Raw genomic sequence first — 24,000 nt, 5'->3', positions numbered from 1 at the left:
TGATGAAATGACATTGCATTAATCATATTTTTATCAAATTTGATATTTCATTACACACACACACACACACACACACACACACACACATATATATATATATATATATATATATATAAATATATATATATGTGTGTGTGTTTATGTATATACGTTTATATATATATATATATATATATATATATATATATATATATATATATATATATATATATATATATGTGTGTGTGTGTGTGTGTATATACGTTTATATATATATATATATATATATATATATATATATATATATATATATATATGAATATATATATACATATATATATATATATATATATATATATATATATTTATATATATATGTATATATATATATATATATATATATATATATATATGTGTGTGTGTGTGTGTGTGTGTGTGTGTTTTCTAACGATTCGGTAACTAAAATTAAATTATAATTCTGTTATACGGCAGTAAATTTCATGAAGATATTCAAATATTGTTGTTTTAAAAAAATTCAATTTGGTCTAAAAGAATGTGTAAATTGATTACCTTGCTGGTTTTGATATACCATTTTTACATTTTTCTTAATTTCTTACCATCAAACATCAGAGAAACATCGTAAAGAAAGAGGAATGTTTTGTGTTCTCTTAATTTTGTGCTCTATCATAAAGAAAAGATAATTTTTTAAGTGAAAAGGCATTTTTTAGAGCAGTGTTTGTTGCACCTTACCATTCGAATTGAGAGAGAGAGAGAGAGAGAGAGAGAGAGAGAGAGAGAGAGAGAGAGAGAGAGAGAGAGAGAGAGAGAGAGAGAGTTATTTATAAATCTTCCAACAAAAAATAGTGACATGTAATGTGAATGTAATGTGAATGTAACCCAAATAGAGTCTCTCTCTTTAACCCCATCTACATTAATTAATGTGTCTCTTCTTACAAAACTCTCTTAGAAAGAAAGCAAAGAGAGAATGCTGTGATGTGTCTTTGTTCCTTGTACAACAGAAAATAAAACAAGAGTTTAAGTTCTTGAGATATTTCTCAAAGTGCAACATTCAGCGTGCTATACAATACAAGTCCGCTTCGCGACGAAAGGTGGTGTTCGTATGAGTAACTTTTGTTAACAAATTTCAACTGACCAATTGACCATTGTTACCAGAGATCTTCTCTCGCCTGACGTCATTGCACGCTATCTCAATTTCATCTCAAAAGGGATGGGAAAGAGGAGACACTCCTTTCAATTCCCTCTCTTTGCTCTTACATCCACTTAGGCTCTTGTCATTCATCTTAATGAGAAAAACATGATGTTTTAAATGCTATTATTTTAACTCTCTCTCTCTCTCTCTCTCTCTCTCTCTCTCTCTCTCTCTCTCTCTCTCTCTCTCTCTCTCTCTCTCTCTCAATATGTCTGGGTTACCATGATTATGTTTAGTTGTGTGCCCTACTTACATTCAAGTGCGGAAAAATCAAATTGACCCAAGTCATTTCTTATAAAATATTTTTTTCAAAATATGGATATGCTGATAAGATAAACGAAACAAGAGATGTAATGCCCTGATGGTTTTTATCTCTCTGGCATAATAATTTTGGGGACAGAAAACAGCATATGAAATATGACATTATTTCATCCATACATAAACGTTCATAGCTGATATTGGTTTATATGAAAACTATCAAGTATAGAAAACTTAATGCACTGATGAAAGACCCAGCAGAAGAATACATTCCTCCTCCTCCTCCCCCCCCCCCCTCTCTCTCTCTCTCTCTCTCTCTCTCTCTCTCTCTCTCTCTCTCTCGGTGTCGTAATCTTCAGAAATTAAACTGAATTATGACTACTGTTATTTATCATTCATGTCTGGTAATTTACTTTTTTACGTAAGCAGAGCAATTATAAGTGAACTCTGCAGAGTGATATCTTTGTGCGTCACAGTGTGTTGATGCTAGTCATGCATTTTCTCCTTCAGCCTTAGCAACATATGCAATGCATTAAGCGTGTCTTTAAAACTATAATTTTCAACAAATAAGCATTACATTCCAAGCAGTCTAACGTACCTCCATTTGTTTGCGAAACTACTATTCAAAATTTGCATTCTGCGGTATTAAAATTTAATATAAAAAGTGGCTATAATGGTTTAGGTACCAAATTTAGATTTATAAAATATGTATGCCCATCTGGCATAAATGTCTGTAAACAATACCTCGGCCGTAAGAAAAGTGACACATTTTTCTCTAATCAGTAAGAAGAGCTTTGCGATGAGATCTCAAAACTTTCAGTTTGGATAAAAAATTCGGTGACAAAAGTTTCAGGAGCCTTGTCCAACCTCCTGAGAAGTATTCTATTAATAATAATAATAATAATAATAATAATAATAATAATAATAATAATAATAATAATAATAACAAAAATGTTAGTAATTTTAATCTTAGAATTTGTTTGTATTAATCTTTTTAGACTGATTTACAATAGTCCCACCCAACCACCATCGTTCGATTGATTGCAAAATATCTTTAACACTGAAATTTAAATACTTCTCTGCTTACTTGTTTTGATATCATTTTGAAAATATATCTTTTTTAGTTGCTTATCGCAAATAATTCAAAGAACATTTAGCATTATGCTTTAATCGCATAATCCTTTTGGCTTCTTTCATACCCTTAAAAAGGAATCATTTCCATAAACGCTATCTGCTTGAATAGTTAAGCGTATAGACAATGGAGATGATTCTTGCCACACGCTTTTTATAGGATGACACATACAAGACCACGACATGTGCTCGTGTGTTTGCGTACATGCGTGTGCATTAGGGCATTTGCATACGCTTAGATTATAAATCTAGGTTACTGCATGTGTTAACTGTATATTTATATTAACGGAGGGCAGCATTTAATTAACTTCAAACACTGAAATTGTCTTCCTTATTTTGTTTCATCGATCAAGCATTTGATCTTTCTTACATTAGGAGAGAGAGCGCGCATCATCAAAGATTCATTATACCCAAATTAAGTAGATTTTGTTTTTTGTATTTAGTCCTCTATACCATTAAAAAAGCCTCTTGTGACTGTATTCTCTACAGTTGACATGTCTCCATTTGCAATAGTTAATCTCATTAACTTCGCTTCCATTTGTGAAATTTCATCCGAAATAACTTCTCCATCGAGTCCTTGTTTATATTTGCCTTGAAATATCCATTTACAAGTAATTCTTTATCTCTCTCTAACTATTTTTCGTCCTTTTGATTATCTTTCGTGTATACCTTGATATTGTTTCATATTTCACCTTCTGTTTCTTTCCTTTATCCTTCCCTTATGACTATACCTATAAGCACACTCTTCTAGTTACCCAACATCCCCTTTAAATTCTATTAAATTTGAATCTGTAACAGTAGCCCCGCTCCATATCCATATAAAATTAGACTCCATTTTCCATTTCTCTTTTAACAAGTAATGATCGATATACATCTAACCACTACCACTCTTACCATCAAATACTTCCACTTAATCTTCCATCCTCTCTTTCCTAACACATAATCCTCACCAAAATTTCTGACTCAGACATGCCTATTGATATTCTCCCTTTGAAACTAGGCGTGAAAGGTGGCTCAACCTCGATTCAAAATAAATGTATTGATAGGTTCATGAGTAATCTTCCACCAGTGAGATTATAATTAAGAATATTTTTTTTTTCACATGCAAATAGGGCAGACGTGAATGTCTTAAGATGGTATCCATCTTTTCCTCTTATTAACTTTTGAATTGATAATCTTGCCTTTGAGATGCGTCAAGAATCGTCGGGCTTTAGTTCTTACCCTGATTATAACTCTTTTTCTATTCCATTCAGTGGAGTAATCCTTTCAAGGAAAGGGATCCTATTGGAATGCAAAGAATTCTCCCCTTCTCTGGAAGATTGCCTGAGTTGAAATAGAGTATGTTCAAACTGCGAAATGAGAGAGAGAGAGAGAGAGAGAGAGAGAGAGAGAGAGAGAGAGAGAGAGAGAGAGAGAGAGAGAGAGAGAGAGAGAGAGAACGGTGGGGATGGAAGGAGGGAGAGTAAGGGAGGAATGTCGCTTATCAGTGGTATGAAAATTCTGACTTATACTAATATTTTGCATACAGTTTGTAATTTCTAATTAAAACCAAAAGCGGTAGTTGAGAGTTACTGTCATCCATTTCGGAGGTACGATAAGTTTAGTCAGCATTATCATGAGACTATAATGTTCATGTATCTGTCACTAAATTTGTTTCCTTGCAACACCATCGAATTTTAATCAAAAGACACTTCACAGAATGACAAGTCATCGCCACCAGTATACAAATCCTTTTAACATATTCTGCAGCATTACCTCTACTGCTTGGACTCACACACACTCTCTGGTTTCTGCTTACTTTTCTCCCTCTACTTCATCATCTTGTTTGTTTTATAATTATTATTAATAAAATCAAACAAATTTAGCCTTTTTGTCTCGTTTGCTGATCTTGTACATTTCCTAAAGAATTAGTTTACTCTTCAGATCCATGAGAAGTTTCATGTAATTTTGAGTAAAATGTATAGTGCATTTTTGTAATGTTTCAAACATAATATTCAGAATTAAATTTGTAATTATAATTTTTTGATATGTATAGGCATTTGGATATGAAACAAACGTTCATATTGATTATCAAGCACCTGAAAGCCAAGCCACTTCAGATGTGGCTAATCAATAAAGAAAAAAAAATACAAATCTTTTCTCTGCCAAGAAAATCACTTCTCCATATTAGGAACTTGACCTGAAACAACACTTTCGCTAATACTGTCGCATGGTAACTGAGTTTAATAAAAGCATCTCTGAAGAACCATCAATAATCTGAATGGAATTATTTGTACATTACAGAGAAAACGCTTTATCAGGTCCTTTACATCCCACAAAAACTAACATTTAATCATCATTACCAGTACTCATCTGTCATCTATAGAAATCACATGATTAATTATTTATACTAAAGATAGTTCTATTTTTTTAACGTTGAATATTGATGAGCATGTCAGATGAACATTTATTTTAATATTTATTATCTTTTTTGAAAGGTGAAATAATATTGATGATCGTACTGTGTTGGACATGGTTGCTGAGACAATATTCGAAGCTTTCCTCGTTTTATCACCAGCAAACATCGTCGTGAGGTGAAAAGTATACGATTATGTGACGTCCCCGAAACAAGTTCTTGTACAATTACCACAGCTGCCATCGGAAGATTTTTTTCTCTACCTGGACTTTGCTTTAATATTGTAATGGAGATCTGTTCTATGCCGTTGGGGAAAGACTTTAGAAAGTGGTTCTGGGATGGTGATAAAAGTATACATAAATTTAGAATATAGACCAACTAGTTATAATTCAGGTGTAAGTCAGAGTTGAAGATTTTTTAATTCCCTTTTAATTAGTCTATCAGAAACATGTAACTTGAACCGTACTTTAAAGCAAAAACTAATATTTATGTTACTACTATCCAGTAATGTTAACGAGGACAAAATATTTCCGAGAATTAATCTTAAAATGTTTTTTTTTTTTTTTTCACTTTTGCGTATTTCATGTTTTCAAAATGAATGCAACTCATGAAATTGAAATTTCGTGAAAAATATCACAATATTTTAGAAGTGTTTATTGCAAATCAATCCTTATTACAAGTATAATAATTATCGGTGGTGTGATTCAAGGCCCACCTACATCTGGTGTGAACATATTGCAGTGAGATGTTTCAAGTGTATTTCCTTCCTCGGTATCTGGTCTTGAAGACCCATGTATAAGCTATCTTTTCTCAAGCTAATTTTATAGGCCTACAGTCCAAAGTTTCTAAATGATATGATCTTGGATGTAACAGTCTTGCGTTTGGCACTTCTTGCGAAACCCCACGTTCCATTGAGCTATCGCGTATCGCGTTATTACTTGTCATTTACTATTCCCTTGGGCCCTTTACTATTGTATTCCTTATTGTCACATCGTAACATAAGGAAATATTGCTTGTGGGAAACTGAAACTGTCAATAATCGTGTGAGTACAGTTGACTCGAGCGTAATTTTTAAAGACTGCTTTCCAGGCAGAGGAGATTACTGCCACGCAAAAACTTATTTCATGTGGCAACTTGTCTTTATGTTTTTATTACTGAATAAATGGCATAAATTCACTTTTAGAATACATTATCTTTCATATTGGAGTCAATTTTATATTCATGAAATTAACCCCTTCGTGATTTGAAAAAGGATCGATATGGCATCTATAGTCCGCAGGACCACACTAAGCTTTCACATTTCAACAAAACTTACAGGCAGTTGGCATAGCGCCATCTTTAAGGCAACATCTACTGTATATAGGTATTTAGATTTCTTTTGTCGCCCCAACACCGTCTGTTTTCGCTGTAATTTGTTTGTTGAGATTATCTTTTTTTCAAGAATTCCAAAATATTTGTGTACTGGCAATAAGTTACTAACAGAAGTATTTATAATTTCAAATGCTTTCTGCATAATATTCCGTGAACTACTTATTGAGTATAATCTTTTATAAATATTTTCTTATATAATCTAATGGTTGCTCATATCAAGACTCGTAAATGTTGGCTTTCTAAACTCCTTAAAAGTAAAAGGCGAAAAACTATTTCTCTCTTCGTTGGTGACTCGCATTTCAAAATAGCCTAACCCTATATTATATATATATATATATATATATATATATATATATATATATATATATATATATATACGTATATATATATATATGTATATATATATATATATATATATATATATATATATATATATATATATATATATATAATATAGGGTTAGGCTATTTTGAAATGCGAGTCACCAACGAAGAGAGAAATAGTTTTTCGCCTTTTACTTTTAAGGAGTTTAGAAAGCCAACATTTACGAGTCTTGATATGAGCAACCATTAGATTATATAAGAAAATATTTATAAAAGATTATACTCAATAAGTAGTTCACGGAATATTATGCAGAAAGCATTTGAAATTATAAATACTTCTGTTAGTAACTTATATTTTGGAATTCTTGAAACAAAGATAATCTCAACAAAAAAATTACAGCGAAAACAGACGGTGTTGGGGCGACAAAAGAAATCTAAATACCTATATAGATGTTGTCCTAGATAGAGATGGCGCTATGCCAACAGCCTGTAAGTTTTGTTGAAATAAAATCAATAAGGTAGTGTGGAGTATATCAGCTTGAGATCATTCTGACAGTCATATAACAAAGTTATCTAAGGAAACTTTAGACCTGTAGTTTTAGTATGATTCTATAAGAACATAAATATTACGATTTAGTCTTTATAATATTTCTATTTACTCTATCTAATACCTCTAATTAAATCTTGCACGCATCATTATTTGAATACATATATTAAACGAACATTGTATCAAGTTTTCTATAATTTACGTATAATTTGAAACGAGTCAAATAAAGTTTGTGACTAATACAAGTCCTGGTCCGTATCCTGACAATTATTGCAAGGTTCGGGTTCGCGCGAGATGTATCTCTCCATGTTGCGATCAGACATAGATAGGGAAATTCGACGCCAAGGAACCTAGCGGGATGGGAGAGGACAAACCAGGGGTATGAGAGAGCATTGCTGGACCTGTTTTACGAGAAATGCCACACACAGAGGGATTCAAACTCTATAGAAACATCTTATATGAGATTTTTCCTATGCAGCTGCTGAAGAAGGAAATCATTTTGAAAAAAATGCAGTGTAATCTTATTACCGAAAGCAACCGAAATGTAAAGAAGAATATGGATGAATCTATTTTTACTATAACTTTTCTTTTCATATCAATCTTATAAAAATCGTAATCTCAGTTCTAGATGTTATTACTTCATTAGTCAGATTAGTCAAAGGAATCAAATCAGTTGTTGTGACTGGCAAGATAATTTGAATACAAAGTACGTGATTAGGAATTAAGTGGAAATACTCGGTACCAGTTATACCAACATCATGCCACGTTGCAGTGAAGTTACTGATGAGTAATATGCAACACATTCCTGTGTCTGCAGAGCAGGTGAGAAGGATGGACAGCATCAACTGCCATGATGTCCTTGGATTTACCTGCCAAAAACACTAATTACGTTTTGTTGCTAAAAACAGGTGCATTGCTAGTAATATCCCTTCTATTGTTTTATCGCTATGATTCATATTATTAGATCGATTAAACTTCTTAGTTTTCATCGAAAAATCAAAGGATTTTTCCCCGCAAGGATTGTGTGACGGAAAAGATTTCACTGAAATTTAGGAAAAATGAAAGTGTGAATTTGCAAAATGAAAACGGAAGCAAGTATAGTAGTAACTCAGCTTAGATAACGCTAAATAATTACAAGTTAAACACATCTCTATATTATTCACCCATTAAAGCAGTATTGGAGAACATAAAGATCACTACCGGTAGTTTAGATTATAATTGTCAGAAATAATTCTTAAGTTAGACTTCCTGAAATCTATAACACTAACAGAAAAAAAAATCACAAACAGACAACAAACACAAGAACTGTTTTTCAAGTGAAAAGACTTCGTGATCTTGATAGATAAAAACGTGGGAAGAATATAGAAAACCAAGCTAGCTCTTCTCTCAGAATGATCAGAAACCGACAGGCCATCATAAAAAAAAAAAAAAAAAAAAAAAAAAAAAAGCTATTTGTTCTTCCAAAGGCTCCACATGATATCTTGATCTCTAATCCAGCTTCATCCGTCACCGAGACACCTGATCCTACTTTAAAAACCATTCAAGTAATCTGATTCTTGATTTGATTTCCATATGAAATCACCCCCTCGATTATACCATCACCTGTTCAAGAATGAAGAGCTGTCACAAAAACTTCAGAACAATGAAAGAAGTATTAAGTGAAATAAAATAAAAGAACGCCGAAGTCGATGTTTGTTTCTTTTTCATTTGAATATAATCATGATTTCTTCTTCTTCTTCTTCTTCTTCTTCTTCTTCTTCTTCTTCTTCTTCTTCTTCTTCTTCTTCTTGTCATTATTATTATAATAATAATTATTATTATTATTATTATTATTATTATTATTAATGCTAGGATAAAATCATTCGGAATGAACCCCTTAGCCGTTTAACGGAAAATATTCATAGTAAGCCATTAATGATGATCATTAACAAACTATCTTTTTTTTTGGCCATCTTGTAAGTGACGGACCAGGTACATTTGTCAGTGAACTAAATGCAAGAGTCAGCCCAGTACATTCAATTTGTCTTGAGTGTTATTAAATTGATTGCAACCAGTCATTTCATTACTCTCTCAATTGTCATGTACTATGACAAATGTCAAGCCTGATGTTTGAAAGTAAATTGTAATATGCTTGTAATTTCGAAGCAGGTTAATTATGTCAATATTTCACAGTAAGTTTTAGGGGGGATATAAAACATTGCATCTATAACTATTGCTGTTGACTTCAGTCTACCCAATTATGCAACCATTGACCTTAAATATAAGTAATGAATATTCGAATAGGAGACAATAGGAAAACTTCATTAATGCACCACGTATGAAATATCAAACACTTTAAAGGACCAAGAAAATTGAAAGAATACTGCTTTAAATGCAACACGTATTTTCATCTCCCTCATTCATACTCTCAAACATACGGTTCATTTCTTACACTAACGATATCTAACATATTCATATTCAGTTCAAATGTACTGTATGTAAATGGCCGTGGAACCAGAAATATCATCCTATAATGTTTGCTGAAATTGGATGGGAACAGTTTTTGGACATACAGTATACTACACCTCCAAGGAGAAACCACAACTTTGTATCCATCCATCAAAGATGAAAGGGATTAGTATATATATATATATATATATATATATATATATATATATATATATATATATATATATATATATATATATATATATACACACACATATATATATATATATATATATATATATATATGCATATATACATATATATAAAGAGAGAGAGAGAGAGAGAGAGAGAGAGAGAGAGAGAGAGAGAGAGTGAGAGAAAGAGAGAGAGAGAGAGAGAGAGAGAGAGAGAGGAGAGAGAGAGAGAGAGAGAGAGAGAGAGAGATAAGAAAATATTTTATTGATGGCCGAAGGTATTTTATAATCATTCTGAATTTATTCATGCATTTTGGATACGCTTGTTACTGCAAGCCTTGAATCTGGATGGTAAATAAATGATTAAGCCTACTCATTCCGTTGTAGTATTCGAACCCACAAACGCTAATAAGAATGACGTTCATATATGTATGTATACAGTATATATATATATATATATATATATATATATATATATATATATATATATATATATATATATATATATATATATATATATATATATATAACGAAAGTAACATATGGAAGGGTTGGAAAAATAAGTACCAATCCTAGGACAACGTATAACCAAGTGGTGAGAGAGACTGTTCCCAGGTAGAAGATAGAAAGTATAAATACAGAGTTGTAAGTGTGGAGTTGATGCACCGTAGACTTTCTTCGATTCGCCCGGAGAGAAAAAAATAATCATATGAATAGATGTATGTGTGTGCGTGCGTGTGTGTTTTGTATATGTGAGTATGTGTGTTTGTCTGTGTATGTGGGAGTCTGTGGGAGTTTATGCGTAAAGTGATTAAACCCTCTAACTATTTTGCATCATCATTTATTTTATCACCTTTCAGATGACATAATCTTTTCCAAATTGTACAATTTATGTCATAAAGTATCAACTTCAGTGAGTCACATGATATCACACACACACGATTCTAAATTAGGTCCTACAGTGGCACTTACGTATTATGTTTTGTGACTTGGTCTTTCTATAAATAGCTGCCTGATTTCATTGATTCTATTTTTAAAATCATTGACTACTACTACTACATAATAATAATAATAATAATAATAATAATAATAATAATAATAATAATAATAATAATAATAATAAATTCTATTGATAAACTGTTTCCTGTGTAGATCACTAATAGATTTTCCGTAATGAAGCTTGGCTGAGAGTAGGAAGTTTGTCTGTCCTTATAATTTTTTCCTGTGGACTCTTTTTAGTTATGACGTCGAATAACAGGCGTCTTCTTGCGTCTGTTATTTCGCAGCATTCCCAAGGATGAATCATGAACAACATGAACTATCAATTTCAATCTCAGGATCAGTTTTCATTCATCTCTTAAGTCCTAGTACTGTATATGTGTATGCATTTTTGTTTGTATGTAAGTGTTCATGACCTATTTCATAAAATGTTTTTTTTATGTGTACATTGAATACCTTTATATATAATAATAATAATAATAATAATAATAATAATAATAATAATAATAATAATAATAATAATAATAATAATAATAATAATAATAATATAAACTGAACCTCAAAATAATCCACTAACAATTCAGATGTTAAATGATTTGACGGCTGATTCTCTCGACTGGTCACGCCCAATCGATGTACAAAACTAGTATATTATTTTCTTGTATTGTTTCATACAAATTGATTTTCGCTCATTTTATAAATAGCTTACTTGTCAGAAGGTTCTTTTTCATTTCTTCATTTAATTTTAGTTACTTTATTCATATATCCAAGCCCTCGTAGATAATCATTATAAAGTTTTCCTGACATCATAGTCTACATTTTCACAGACCATACATATATATATATATATATATATATATATATATATATATATATATATTTATATATATAAATAGAAATAGATATGTATATATGTATATATAAATATATATATATATATATATATACATAATATATAAATGGATATGTATATATATGTATATATAAATAAATATATATATATATATATATATATATATACATATATATAGCTAGAGAGATAGATAGATAGAAAGATAAAGACATATACTGTATACATAGATATATATATACATATATATATATATATATATATATATATATATATATATATATATATATATTATACACATATATGCAGTATATATATGCATACATATATATACACACATATATATATGTATATTTATATATATACATATATATATATATATATATATATATATATATATATATATATATATATATATATATATATATATATATATAGGTGGGTATGGTGGGTAACATGTCCAAGTGGTTCAATGATTAGGCTTTAAATTCCTAGGACCACGTTTCATCCCATGCTAGCATCGCTCATATGTTCAACCATCTGTAAATGGGCACCAAAATTAGCTGGGGTTTAAGAACAAAGACCTGGGGTCAATATCATCACTCTTACGGACTTGTTGAGGTACCAATGGATTCAGTTCTGCTGAAGGCATTCTATCAGAGGCATATATATATATATATATATATATATATATATATATATATATATATATATATATATATGTGTGTGTGTGTGTGTGTGTGTGAGTGTGTGTGTTTGTGTTTTTGTGTGTATGTGTGTATTGATGTGTATATATGTCATTAATTCACATACTACTTTAGTACATGAACATCAATCCCCAGATACCCTTCGATGCTGAAATACTCCTTTTTACCTTTTAAATAATATTTACCGACTGGGAATTATGATAACTAATTATACCCTAATAGGGTTTGAACGAACCCTTTTTGAGTTTGACACAAAAAATGATGGAACACAAAAAATAATTACTATTAACCTAAGAATTTACTTTCACTTGGCTAGCCACTTTTCGGCAATAAAGGAAAAACAGTTTTGATAAAATTCTATTTAATAAAACAAATTGGCATCGTGGTATTATTCTTCAGATATATAGGGAGCGTTTGGCTTGCCTGTTTAAGGTCTCAAGTACGCATGTTTTTTTAAACGTCACATAATACTGTACATTCCAATGCGTCTCCGACATTGCAGCGTATAGACAGAAGTAGAGGATCATTCACTTAACACGCCTGTAATGCACCATAATAGTGCAGAAATGGGCAAGGAGTTGGTGACTTCATCCTAAGAAAAGCTATATATATATATATATATATATATATATATATATATATATATATATATATATATATATATATATATATATATGTGTGTGTGTGTGTGTGTGTGTGTGTGTATGTGCGTGCGTGTGTGTATGTATGCATTCAAATTATTTCTTGACTCTCAACAATCCTTTGAGTGTCTTACAGTCACTTCCATTCTCTTTAATACGCGTTGAATAAATCTCCTTTTAAGTTGTTGGTAATATCAATACCTTGATAATCGGTCCTTTCTTGCGCCTTCCTAGATTTGTTGCAAACCTCTCTCTTCTGTCTCTTTCTGTCTCCATTTACCCTCAGAGAACCTTACTCTGTATGTCTTGTTACGGACTGCTTAAAGGAATAAAAACACGTAAAAGCTCAAGACTTGCCTGATCTAACAACAACATTCTCTCTCTCTCTCTCTCTCTCTCTCTCTCTCTCTCTCTCTCTCTCTCTCTCTCTCTCTCTCTGTGTGTTTTTGACCCTTGATATACTGTAAGGATAGTTTTGATCATTTATTTTCCCTTATCCCCATCACCTTATATTTAGTTTTATTCCCACTCGGCCGCTGGAAATAAACCTGCTCCTTACTTTTTAAGTTTCTATCTATATAAGATTTTCCTGTTCTCATCATTGTTGTTTTTCTTTTTTTCCATACGAAGGGCACTTTGGAATTATTTCAGTCTTTCGCGTGCTACACTATTCATCTGATCCACTCCACGCCCCAATTACTGCTCATTTTTAGGTCCCATACCCACCCTCCCTCTCTCCATCATGTCTCCCTCTCACATACTTCAAGGTTTTTACACCCACTACCTACTCGACCCTCCAACGGGGTTCGAGGTTCGAGGTTACTATAATCTCTCTCTCTCTCTCTCTCTCTCTCTCTCTCTCTCTCTCTCTCTCTCTCTCTCTCTCTCAGAAGAAGAAGAAGAAAAAGAAGAAGAAGAAAAACCAGTGCCTTGCGGATGTCTGGTTCAGCCCCACTCATAATGAAATATAACTGAATAAAGATGAAAAGTATCGTGGAGATGGGTACCGTTTTGAAGATTGAGCCCAGAGATAATACTGATTTATTCAAGTTAGAGAATGAAAACAACAAAATATGTTATACGATGATCTATGTTCTGCTGGTTTCAAAGGGGAAAAAAATACTTTTTCGTCATATAAGTAAACAACTAGCAATGACTTGTTGATTTTCAAGTCTTCTCTGATTGCGCATTATTAATGATACAGGCAGAAAACACAAGAAACTTTAATTAAATGAACTTGTTCTTCAAATAAATCAAGTACGGACTTCTATTCCCCTTTTCCATAACTTGTTGAATACTTTATCAAAATTTTCTTTTATTTTATTAATTTACTCCATCGCATTGGTGCCACCTTATTTACCTTACCTTAGATTTACATAGACGTCTCCTATAGTTATGTTTTTCTCTTATCCTAAGGAATAAGGAGTCAATCTAGGTCAGTTTTCATTTCCTCGCGTGTAGATTTGCATCACCAATGGCCAATGACCTTTAGCTCATTTATATCTATATTTTACACTTGATATGATATCAAATGACTTTATATTTCTCCAAAACTTTCATTTTCAAAAAAAGATTATTATTTTGGCTAAATAAAATCTTGTATGCATTGGATAATGATCCAAAAACAATTTTTCTCTCAAATTATTAAAGAATAAAATCCATTAATGACTTTTCTCATACCCGGCGCCAAGTCTTGTTTTTCTTTACTCTCTTCGTCTCGATCCTCTTATAACGGACAGAGAGAGAGAGAGAGAGAGAGAGAGAGAGAGAGAGAGAGAGAGAGAGAGAGAGAGAGAGAGAGAGAGAGAAAGGGGAAAGGGGGAAAGGGGGTAAGGGGGCCGAAAGGAGGATGGTTTAAAGAAATAAACGCATGCAAAACGTGTCTTTCACACCAGAGAACACAATCCCAAAATAAGGTGTCAATCGTATATCAGTACGGTTTTAATAGGAAGAAAACTTTTTGGGTCACCACAAGAAATGCCATGGGTTCGAACTTTGCATAAAATGTTTTTACTGTATGTGAGGTACAATTCTGAAAGTGCATCTAAAAGAAAGTAGTTTTCTGGAATAAAACACTTGTGTATCCATGTGGATCTTTACATACCACAGATGTTTGTTTTGATTAGAGGTATATCTAATTTTACGTAATCATTATTTGGAATTTGCAATCAAAGAGCTTTTGCACGTATGTGAATTGTCGCTTTGATTGTATATGCATTTTCGGGCTGTGATGCATAGTTGTTGATATAAGGCGGATGCCCTTTCATTTCTCTTTCTAAAGAAAATCTCAAATTGTACTTATAGCGCCTTCCATATTAGATCATTCCGCAAATTTCGTGTTAACTTGCCTTAGGAAAAATACTGACTACTACTACTGTTGTTGCTGCTGTTTGATGTCATCATAAACCTTATCCAAGGCCAGAACTCCTCGAGGTCCATGGTCACAAACAGACAGATCTTTGCACTACCCGGAGTCCCCCGCTCTCTCACACCTACTCATCTCTCTCTCTCTCTCTCTCTCTCTCTCTCTCTCTCTCTCTCTCTCTCTCTCTCTCTCTCTCTAAAAACACACATACACAGACCCACGTAGCTCCTTCCCCTCCTCCCCCTCTTCCTTTGTCGATGCCCAAGGTCACATTGCGTGAAATTACCGTTCTCTCTCTTTGGAAGAGGTTGTTGCAGCTGCAACTGAGGGACTTAATCTCATCTGCAGACTCTTTAAGATGTTATTCAGAAAGTTCGTGCGGAGGATTTGCACAGTTAGCATGGTAACATTTTTATCTCTAATTTATTTCACTTATAACTTAAGGCTTTATAACACTTTTTTATTTTTCTCAGATCCACATTTCAATCATTTCTATTTTTCTGTTGACCTATATACATTTTCTAATATATATATATATATATATATATATATATATATATATACATATATATATATATATATATGTGTGTGTGTGTATGTATATATATATATATATATATATATATATATATATATATATATATATATATATATATATGTATATATATATATATATATATGTGTGTGTGTGTGTGTGTAGTGTGTGTGTATAAACAATTAATTTATGATAGATTTTAATGAAATAGCGATGGAACGTTTTAATCATTCTGGAAGCGCTCTTTGTAAATCAATACCACAACGTCTTTAGTAATTCCCGGTTGTTTAGTTTGTTTGTGTTTTACTCTAAATGAAAGGGAAATGAACAATTAGTTCTTGCAGAATTAGTTGCATCTCTGAACACTGCTGTTGTTTATCTGTCTTTTTTCGGCCATCCTTTCTTTTTTCTGCAACCTACCGTCAACATTGGGGTTGGTGGTCCAAGGTGAACCGCACACATACACACACACATCCCTCTCCTCTCGTAGACTGTTCTACCTTCCTATCCTAACCTACCTATCTATCTCCACTCCCAACCTCCCTATTCGCTTATGGCCTCTCATTCTCCGTAGCTACTCTCTGTTTCCTACTCGGAACCTTCAACCCTCTCCATGACCTGCCATCATCTGTGACCACCTGTTGCCAACTCCACTCCTGACTAAGCTAAGCTAATTGAATGCTTCGTTACTTCGAGTTTCCTTCGGCCTCTTTCCTTCATACGTTGTCAGGCTGCTTTGTCCTTGTTCACGTACGTCTGAGTGGTTCTTACTATTACTATTTTCCTTTTTTGTGTGTCGTAAATTGCCAGAAAGGTAGACGAGGGGGAAAAGGAGACTTTACAATTATGTGAAATGTATATATTATGATCATAGATTCTTTCTAGCGTGTATCCACAAACCTACATTTACAACCTCATACATGCATATTGTATACGTACGCATAAAACTCATATACTTATTTGTGTGTGTATATATATATATATATATATATATATATATATATATATATATATATATATATATATATATATATATATATATGTGTGTGTGTGTGTGTGTGTGTGTGTCTGTGTGTATGTGTGTGTGAAATAGTGTCTTGGCTTCTTATTGAATGTATAGTTAAGAACGAAGGAACTATGAGTGATAACCTTGCCGATAAGATAATTTCCAAGGTATGATGAATTAGATTAATAAGCTTAAGAATGAAGGAATGAATGATTTGAAGTTCTCTGACATCCTGACAATAAGCTTAAGAATTGCGAATATATCAAACACCAGTGAAAATTGGTAAGAGGGAATCGAATTAGCTGGTCTCTGACCCAGTGCACTCTGTCTATCCTGAGGAGCAAGGACGGGCGCCCATTGCAAGAGGAAGTCATCCAACGTGAACTTTAACCATTCATGGGTTTCATAGTCTTGTTGCCTATTAATGGTACCATTTGGTCTTACCCTTGGTGTATTTAAGAAAAATTCTAAATGAACGATTCTTTACTGGTATAATCATTTGTTTTATTTTGTGTTGATGTTACTGTTGTTGTTTGTTTTAGTAAGTGTGTAATTATTTAAATTCGTTCATTTATTTTTCGGCTATTGTTGGCCGCTCAGGTGGAGCAACATCCAAAAACAATTACTTCATAGTTTGGTTTTTAGGCAAAAAAGTTAGTTGCGTTCTTAAACTGGAGAAGAATATTCTGTGTTCCCTTTTTATATATTTTATGTTTTCACCCTTAGGCATTAACAATTTTTTTATGATTGTTAAGATACGCTACTGATGACTTATCATCCTTTTGTCATTTTGACATTCTGTAGGAATAACAGTTGTATTTTAGTTTAATGTCTTTTTTTTCTCTCTTTTTTTTTCAGGTTGGTGATCAACAACGCTATTGTGTAATCATCGCAGTGACAGTGGAGCAAGTATTTATTGTTATTTTCTTTATTTAATTAAGTTCCTCAACACCACGGAGAATGACACCAAAAATGTTGGTCACTTCTTGCTGGATCTTTGTTCATTTAGATTTGGATGGTTGTGTACGTACACTTTGAAGCAAATCTTTATTCCAATAAGCGTATACAATAGTATAAACTTCTTCATTACGAATGCACATCGCGCAGAAAGCTTTACAAGGTGATTTTATCATTGAAAAGTTGACTGAGAAACAATTAACAAACAACCCCATTAAGGACTCGACCTTTCACAGTCAGAAGACACGTAACAAAAAAGAAGATGCAACTTAAACTTTATACGATGTTGTTTGAATTATAATCACGTTACGAGCAATCTTGATGACTGATGGGAGTGTTACATTTAGAGTATATTCATTCAGCTCTCCTTATTCATCAATGGGATAACGATGGAGGATTAGCAATTTCACTATGAAAGCTGTCTTACTTTACGGGACGTAAAGTAAGATTGTCAGACTTCTTCTTTTCGGGTGATATATCTTATGTTTGCACTTCACAGTTACTTCCTTACTTTTTTATCTTGACTTTGGCACACAAATTAAAGATTTACCTCACTTGGGAGGCATTGAATGCACAAGATATTGAAGTTATTGGTTACATATTTGTTTATTCAACTTGTACAACCGTTCTAAATAAAACCTTAATAGATTAAAACCAATTCTTTGTGAGGAATTGTCAAAATAACAAAAGATTACAGAATATGAAAATGTCGCCTTCAATAACATAAATATTGCTCTTAAATTACTGAAATATAAAGCTTAATCAATTTTTGTAAGTTTCTTTTTGCTATTCGTCAACGTTGCAAACATCGACAATGTCGTTCTGTATTTATTAGTCAGCTTTGGAATAATGTCCTGACAACTTCATTCAAAAGAGGTTGAAAAATTCAAAGTTCAATGCCTGCTTTGATCTCGTTGCTTTTTTGTTTTTTAGCTGATAGGAAAGATGGGTGAAATATTAATGAGGACACTTATCTAAGTAGCTATGGTAGGTAATAGTTAGGAAAGTTGAGTATTAGTAAGAGTAACGTAAAATATCGTCTAGACACAATTTTATTTATATAAAGGCACAGTACAATTTTCTTGTTAATGTTTTAAAGTTAACAGAGTACAATAATGATTTAGCAACATATTAACATAGCGAATTATATAAATTATTTTTCATTATCCCTTCGTAGTTCCATTCTATGAAGATGAAGTTGACATTTTCCTTATTCTAATTTTAAAATTAACTCTTATAATTATGGTTTTACAATATATTGATATAGTAAATTATATTGATAACATTTTCCACTGGAACATTTCTTATTAGTAAATTGGTTGAAATTCTTCAAGAAGAACATACGGAGATAGTAACTCTTCTCCGGCATTTATACCGACAGCTTTAAATTTTCAATAGATGCTGGCTGCGCTGCAGTGTCCTCACACAAAATTAGTCGGCTCTCATTACCCAGTGAAGCATCAGCATTTAACTCCAAATTATCAGCCATGATATTAGCAATTGAGATTATTAAGTCTATTGAACATAGGACAAAACATATTTTAGTGATTTATACTGATTCAAGAAGCGCCATACAAACCCTAAAGGAATATACTAGTAAGAATCAACTGGTATTAAAATTAAAAGAGCTCCTTGACAAATTTTACTCCGGTGGGGGTAAATATAGAAATATGTTGAATAATGGGTAATGAAAACGCTGATGTTGCAGCTAAATCTTTAATAAATTTACCAAAGCAAGATTTCACACCACCCGTAAAAGATAATATAACCTGCGTAGTTACAAAAATATTTGTAACTACGTGGGTTACAAAATGGTAATGTCAGTGGAATTATGAATCCGATTGCCATAAATTGAAAGAAATAAAACCAGTTGTTTCTTTATGGGAATCATCATTGCAAAGAGAAAAGAAGACAGAAGTAATATTAGCCAGATTCCGCAGTGGTCACGGAATACTTACACATGGGTATGTAATGTACACACCTCGTGAAGCAGTACCCAGGTGCAATGAGTGTGACTGGATTTTAACTATAACACATATTTTTATCAATGGTAAAGCTTTTAAGAGAGAAAGAATCTTATATCTTGGTGATAAAAGTTATATTGACCGTTTATCAGATTCTGAGAATTTCTCTATTTCTAGGATTTTAACTTTTTGTAATAAACGTAGGTTTTATAAACATAATTTATATTTATATTTATCACAGATTTTTACCTCATAATTTATTTACTTTCTATACATTATATTCAAATATATATTTTTATCTATTATATTCAATATATATTTTATTTTATTCATTTATTCAACATTAATATTAAAAATAATTTTCTTCTCTAAGTTAATTCGGCCAGTTCTGTAACAGTCAAGTTTGACTCATTTGGGCTGGTTAAATTCCCCCTTTAATAATAATAATAATATTAATAATAATAATAATAATAATAATAATAATAATAATAATAATAATAATAATAATAATAATAATAATAATAATCAGCCATCTGTGATCTGTGTTGTTGTTTGGGTATTTCCTCAATTCTTCTGCTTCCCTTTCTTCCCGTAATTCTCCGTTGCATTGAGGTAGTTTACATCATGTATTTGTTGCCATCCTATATACCCACTGATTAATTGGTTTGGCTTTGTATTCAGGCTACGGTGAACTAATAAATTTTATATTTTTCTTGTGGATTTTGCAAAATGGGAGGAGAGTTTGAGAGACCTGGAAGGATTTGTAGTGAGTCTTATATTTCTCCTATTGATTGATGCTGTGTTTCTTGCATAGTTCTTATACCTCCTGAGGGAGAAATTGGTGAGTTTGAGTCCGCATTAGGTTCATTTCCGGGTGTAAAAGTCGTCATCGTCTTCTGAACTTTCTGTAGTTTGTTTTTCATGTTGTGTTGAATCCTGCATACCCTGCTGTATATTCTGAAATGCTTGAAACTCGTCTGGTCTGCTTGTACGGTTCTGTTGTCTTTTATTCCTCTTCACATGGTGTTTGCTACTTTATTTATTGTTTCTTCAGAGAAATGCATTGTTGGTAAATTGTTGGCTGCCAAAACTGTTATTTATTATTGAGGGATAGAATTTTCCTTGAGGCAGCCCCAGTTTTACTGCTATACAGTTCTTGTCTCTTCTTGTATACTGTTTAGAAAGCTATTTGCATTAGCTTGACAATTCCCTGTATTGGAAACTTTTACTTTGGCGTAACTTGTACCGTTGTTTTTAGTGGATATTGCATATCTGTTTGCCTTTTATCTTATGCACTTTCTTTTTAATTGGATCCTTTATCACTGGGCATTTCACTAAATTTTATGGTGTTGATTGCAGGTGACACATTTCTTTGTAATTTCTGCACATTCCTTGCATGCATGGTCATTTGATGAACATTCAGTCCATATATAAAAGTTTTCTTTATACAGATGCCCATATGAATAACATTTATAAAAAAATGGCAATTTCATAATCTTATCCTGTTCAATATAATGACTTGGGATGTATTGGTGGGATATGAAGAAGCCTCATTATATGGCTGTCTTTGCCATCATCAATGTTTCATAATCTATTTTCATAATAGTATTTCTATTACATCATCCACTTTACGCCAATCATTTTTCCTTACAATGATTTCTTCAAGTTCTTCTTTTCCGCATTATGTCGTTGTTTCGTCCAGATTTTTTGCTACTATTGTTTTCATGGCATTATATTCTGGTGGATTAATCAATTCAAACTGTTCGTTAAGGAAAAGTCTTGTTGTCTGTCTTTAAGATCTTAGCTGAGCTATCTTCGTCTACATTAACGAAGAATGCTGAGTTAGCATGAGTTACTTCGTGAACTATGATCTTAATGGCGCCTATACATTTCCATAGACTCATCCATCTATTTGGCACGTTAAGAAGCGTACCACTGGTGCCATGTATCTTAATCTTCATTTTTCACCATAGCATTCATTTTTTTGAAGTTTTGTCGCAATGAAGGGTGGCACATAAAACTAGCTTTGCTAGAGTCTAGGAAAGATTATTAAAAACCTGTCACCACTACCCTCGAGTACTATTATAAATCTATAAGTAGTCATGAAAACACGTCTTACCCCTACGGATGTGAAGCAGACTGTTGTTGGTTTTCTAACTTTCTAAAAGGTAAATTTTGTTTGGAATGTCGTTTCTTATACTCAGCATTTATCTATTGCTTGGAGTCTCATTCTTGACAAGATCAACAAGATTGTTGCTGTTCATGGGTTATTAGGAAAGAGGGAACCATAAGTCTGACTACATACAAGTATAAAGGTACAATAGATATTGAAAATAAAGTTAATGAAAAAAAAATACAAACAGTATATCAGTACATAAACAGCTATATGGGTAAAAAATAAACTAATTGTACAAGCTACCACCATTGTTTGATATTTTTAACATTATCATAACATAGAGTCAATAATCCTCTAGTTGATACCTCGGCAGAGATAGATGTTAGGCAATCTATAAATTACTTAGGAATGAAAGAATTCTGCGGAAGGTATAGGTCCGTAGCCTTACAGTGAAGGCAGGAACAGACTTTTGATCTTGAAAAGAGCAACGTACTAATAGCCCAACCAAATGCGGTAACCTACCTGCAAAGCTAGAAACTTGCGCTACTTACACCGTTGAAACTAAAGCCCCCCTGACACTTGCGCGCATTTTTGCCACGCACTGGCACGCATTGATGCGCGCCAGTGCGTGCCACTTTTTGGCACGCACTGGTGTTTTTCGCGCACTGTTCACGACCAGTTCACTCCAGTTCGCGCATCGTTCACGCGACGTTCACGCGACGTTCACGCGATGGCACGAATTGGCACGCGTAGTTCGCGCATCGTTCACGACACGTTCACGCGAGTTCACTCATCATTCCGCATCGTTTCCGCATTGGTCACGCCAGTTCACGCCAGTTCACGAATTGGCCACTCCATATAAAAACGGGGCTTCTCCAACCCGAGGACATTCTTGGATTGGGTTCGGAAGAGACAACAATGCTTTCTGTCAGAGACACCATTGCATTGAGGCGAAGAAACGTATCTTTTTCGTTTGTATTTTTTGTTGCCCTTTATTTTAGTTTCAATAAAAAAGCATTTGATTTACATATAAATAGCAGACATGAAATATGTACAAGTATTAAGAAAGCATTTTATTTTAACATTAAAAGCAGCAAACATGAAAAGTTTTTAGGCTGTTGATTTTAAGGTAATAGAGAAAAAAGTGTGTTGAAATAAGAAATCATTTTATTTTTACATTAAAACTGCAAACAGAAAAAAATTTGTTTTGCCCTTCATTTTAAGGTAATAAAGAAGAATAAGTATGTTGATGAAATAAAACATCATTTTATTTTTACATTCAAACAGCAAACTTAAAAATTTCTTGGGTTTATTTTTCAGTTCATTTTTATTCAAAACAAAAGTTTTGGGTCTTGATTGGTAATAGAGGAAAATAAGTGTGTGCATGAAATAAGACATCATTTTATATTTACATTCAAACAGCAAATATAAACAATTATTAGGTTTATTTTTCTTTCCTTTTCATTAATTTTTTCGTTTCCTTTTTGTTTCTCTTCATTATAAAGTTATAAAAATAGTTTGAAATAAGATATAATTTTTTTTTCACATTAAAACAGCAAATATAAAAATTTATTAGGTTTATTTTTCTTTCCTTTTCATTAATTTTTTCGTTTCCTTTTTGTTTCTCTTCATTATAAAGTTATAAAAATAGTTTGAAATAAGATATAATTTTTTTTCACATTAAAACAGCAAATATGAAAATTTATTAGGCTTATTTTTCTTTCCTTTTCATTAATTTTTTCGTTTCCTTTTTGTTTCTCTTCATTATAAAGTTATAGAAATAGTTTGAATTTTTAAGATATAATTTTGTTTCACATTAAAACAGCATATATAAAAATTTATTAGGTTTATTTTTCTTTCCTTTTCATTAATTTTTTCGTTTCCTTTTTGTTTCTCTTCATTATAAAGTTATAGAAATAGTTTGAAATAAGATATCATTTTTTTTTCACATTAAAACAGCAAATATAAAATTTACTAGGTTTATTTTTCTTTCCTTTTCATTAATATTTTCGTTTCCTTTTTGTT

The 24,000-nt window shown here is 32.2% G+C and overlaps 1 protein-coding gene across 4 annotated transcripts in view; it reads left to right on the top strand.

Moving 5' to 3' along the window:
- The window catches only part of LOC137645784 (innexin inx2-like), a 272,165-nt gene that overhangs the window by 214,744 nt on the left and 33,421 nt on the right, over positions 1–24,000 (top strand). The gene's annotated exons all lie outside the window — the stretch shown is intronic.

Source organism: Palaemon carinicauda, chromosome 8 (genome assembly GCF_036898095.1).
Source record: "Palaemon carinicauda isolate YSFRI2023 chromosome 8, ASM3689809v2, whole genome shotgun sequence".
In the NCBI taxonomy this organism is placed as follows: Eukaryota; Metazoa; Arthropoda; class Malacostraca; order Decapoda; family Palaemonidae; genus Palaemon; species Palaemon carinicauda.
This window is presented reverse-complemented; position numbering and strand designations above follow the sequence as displayed.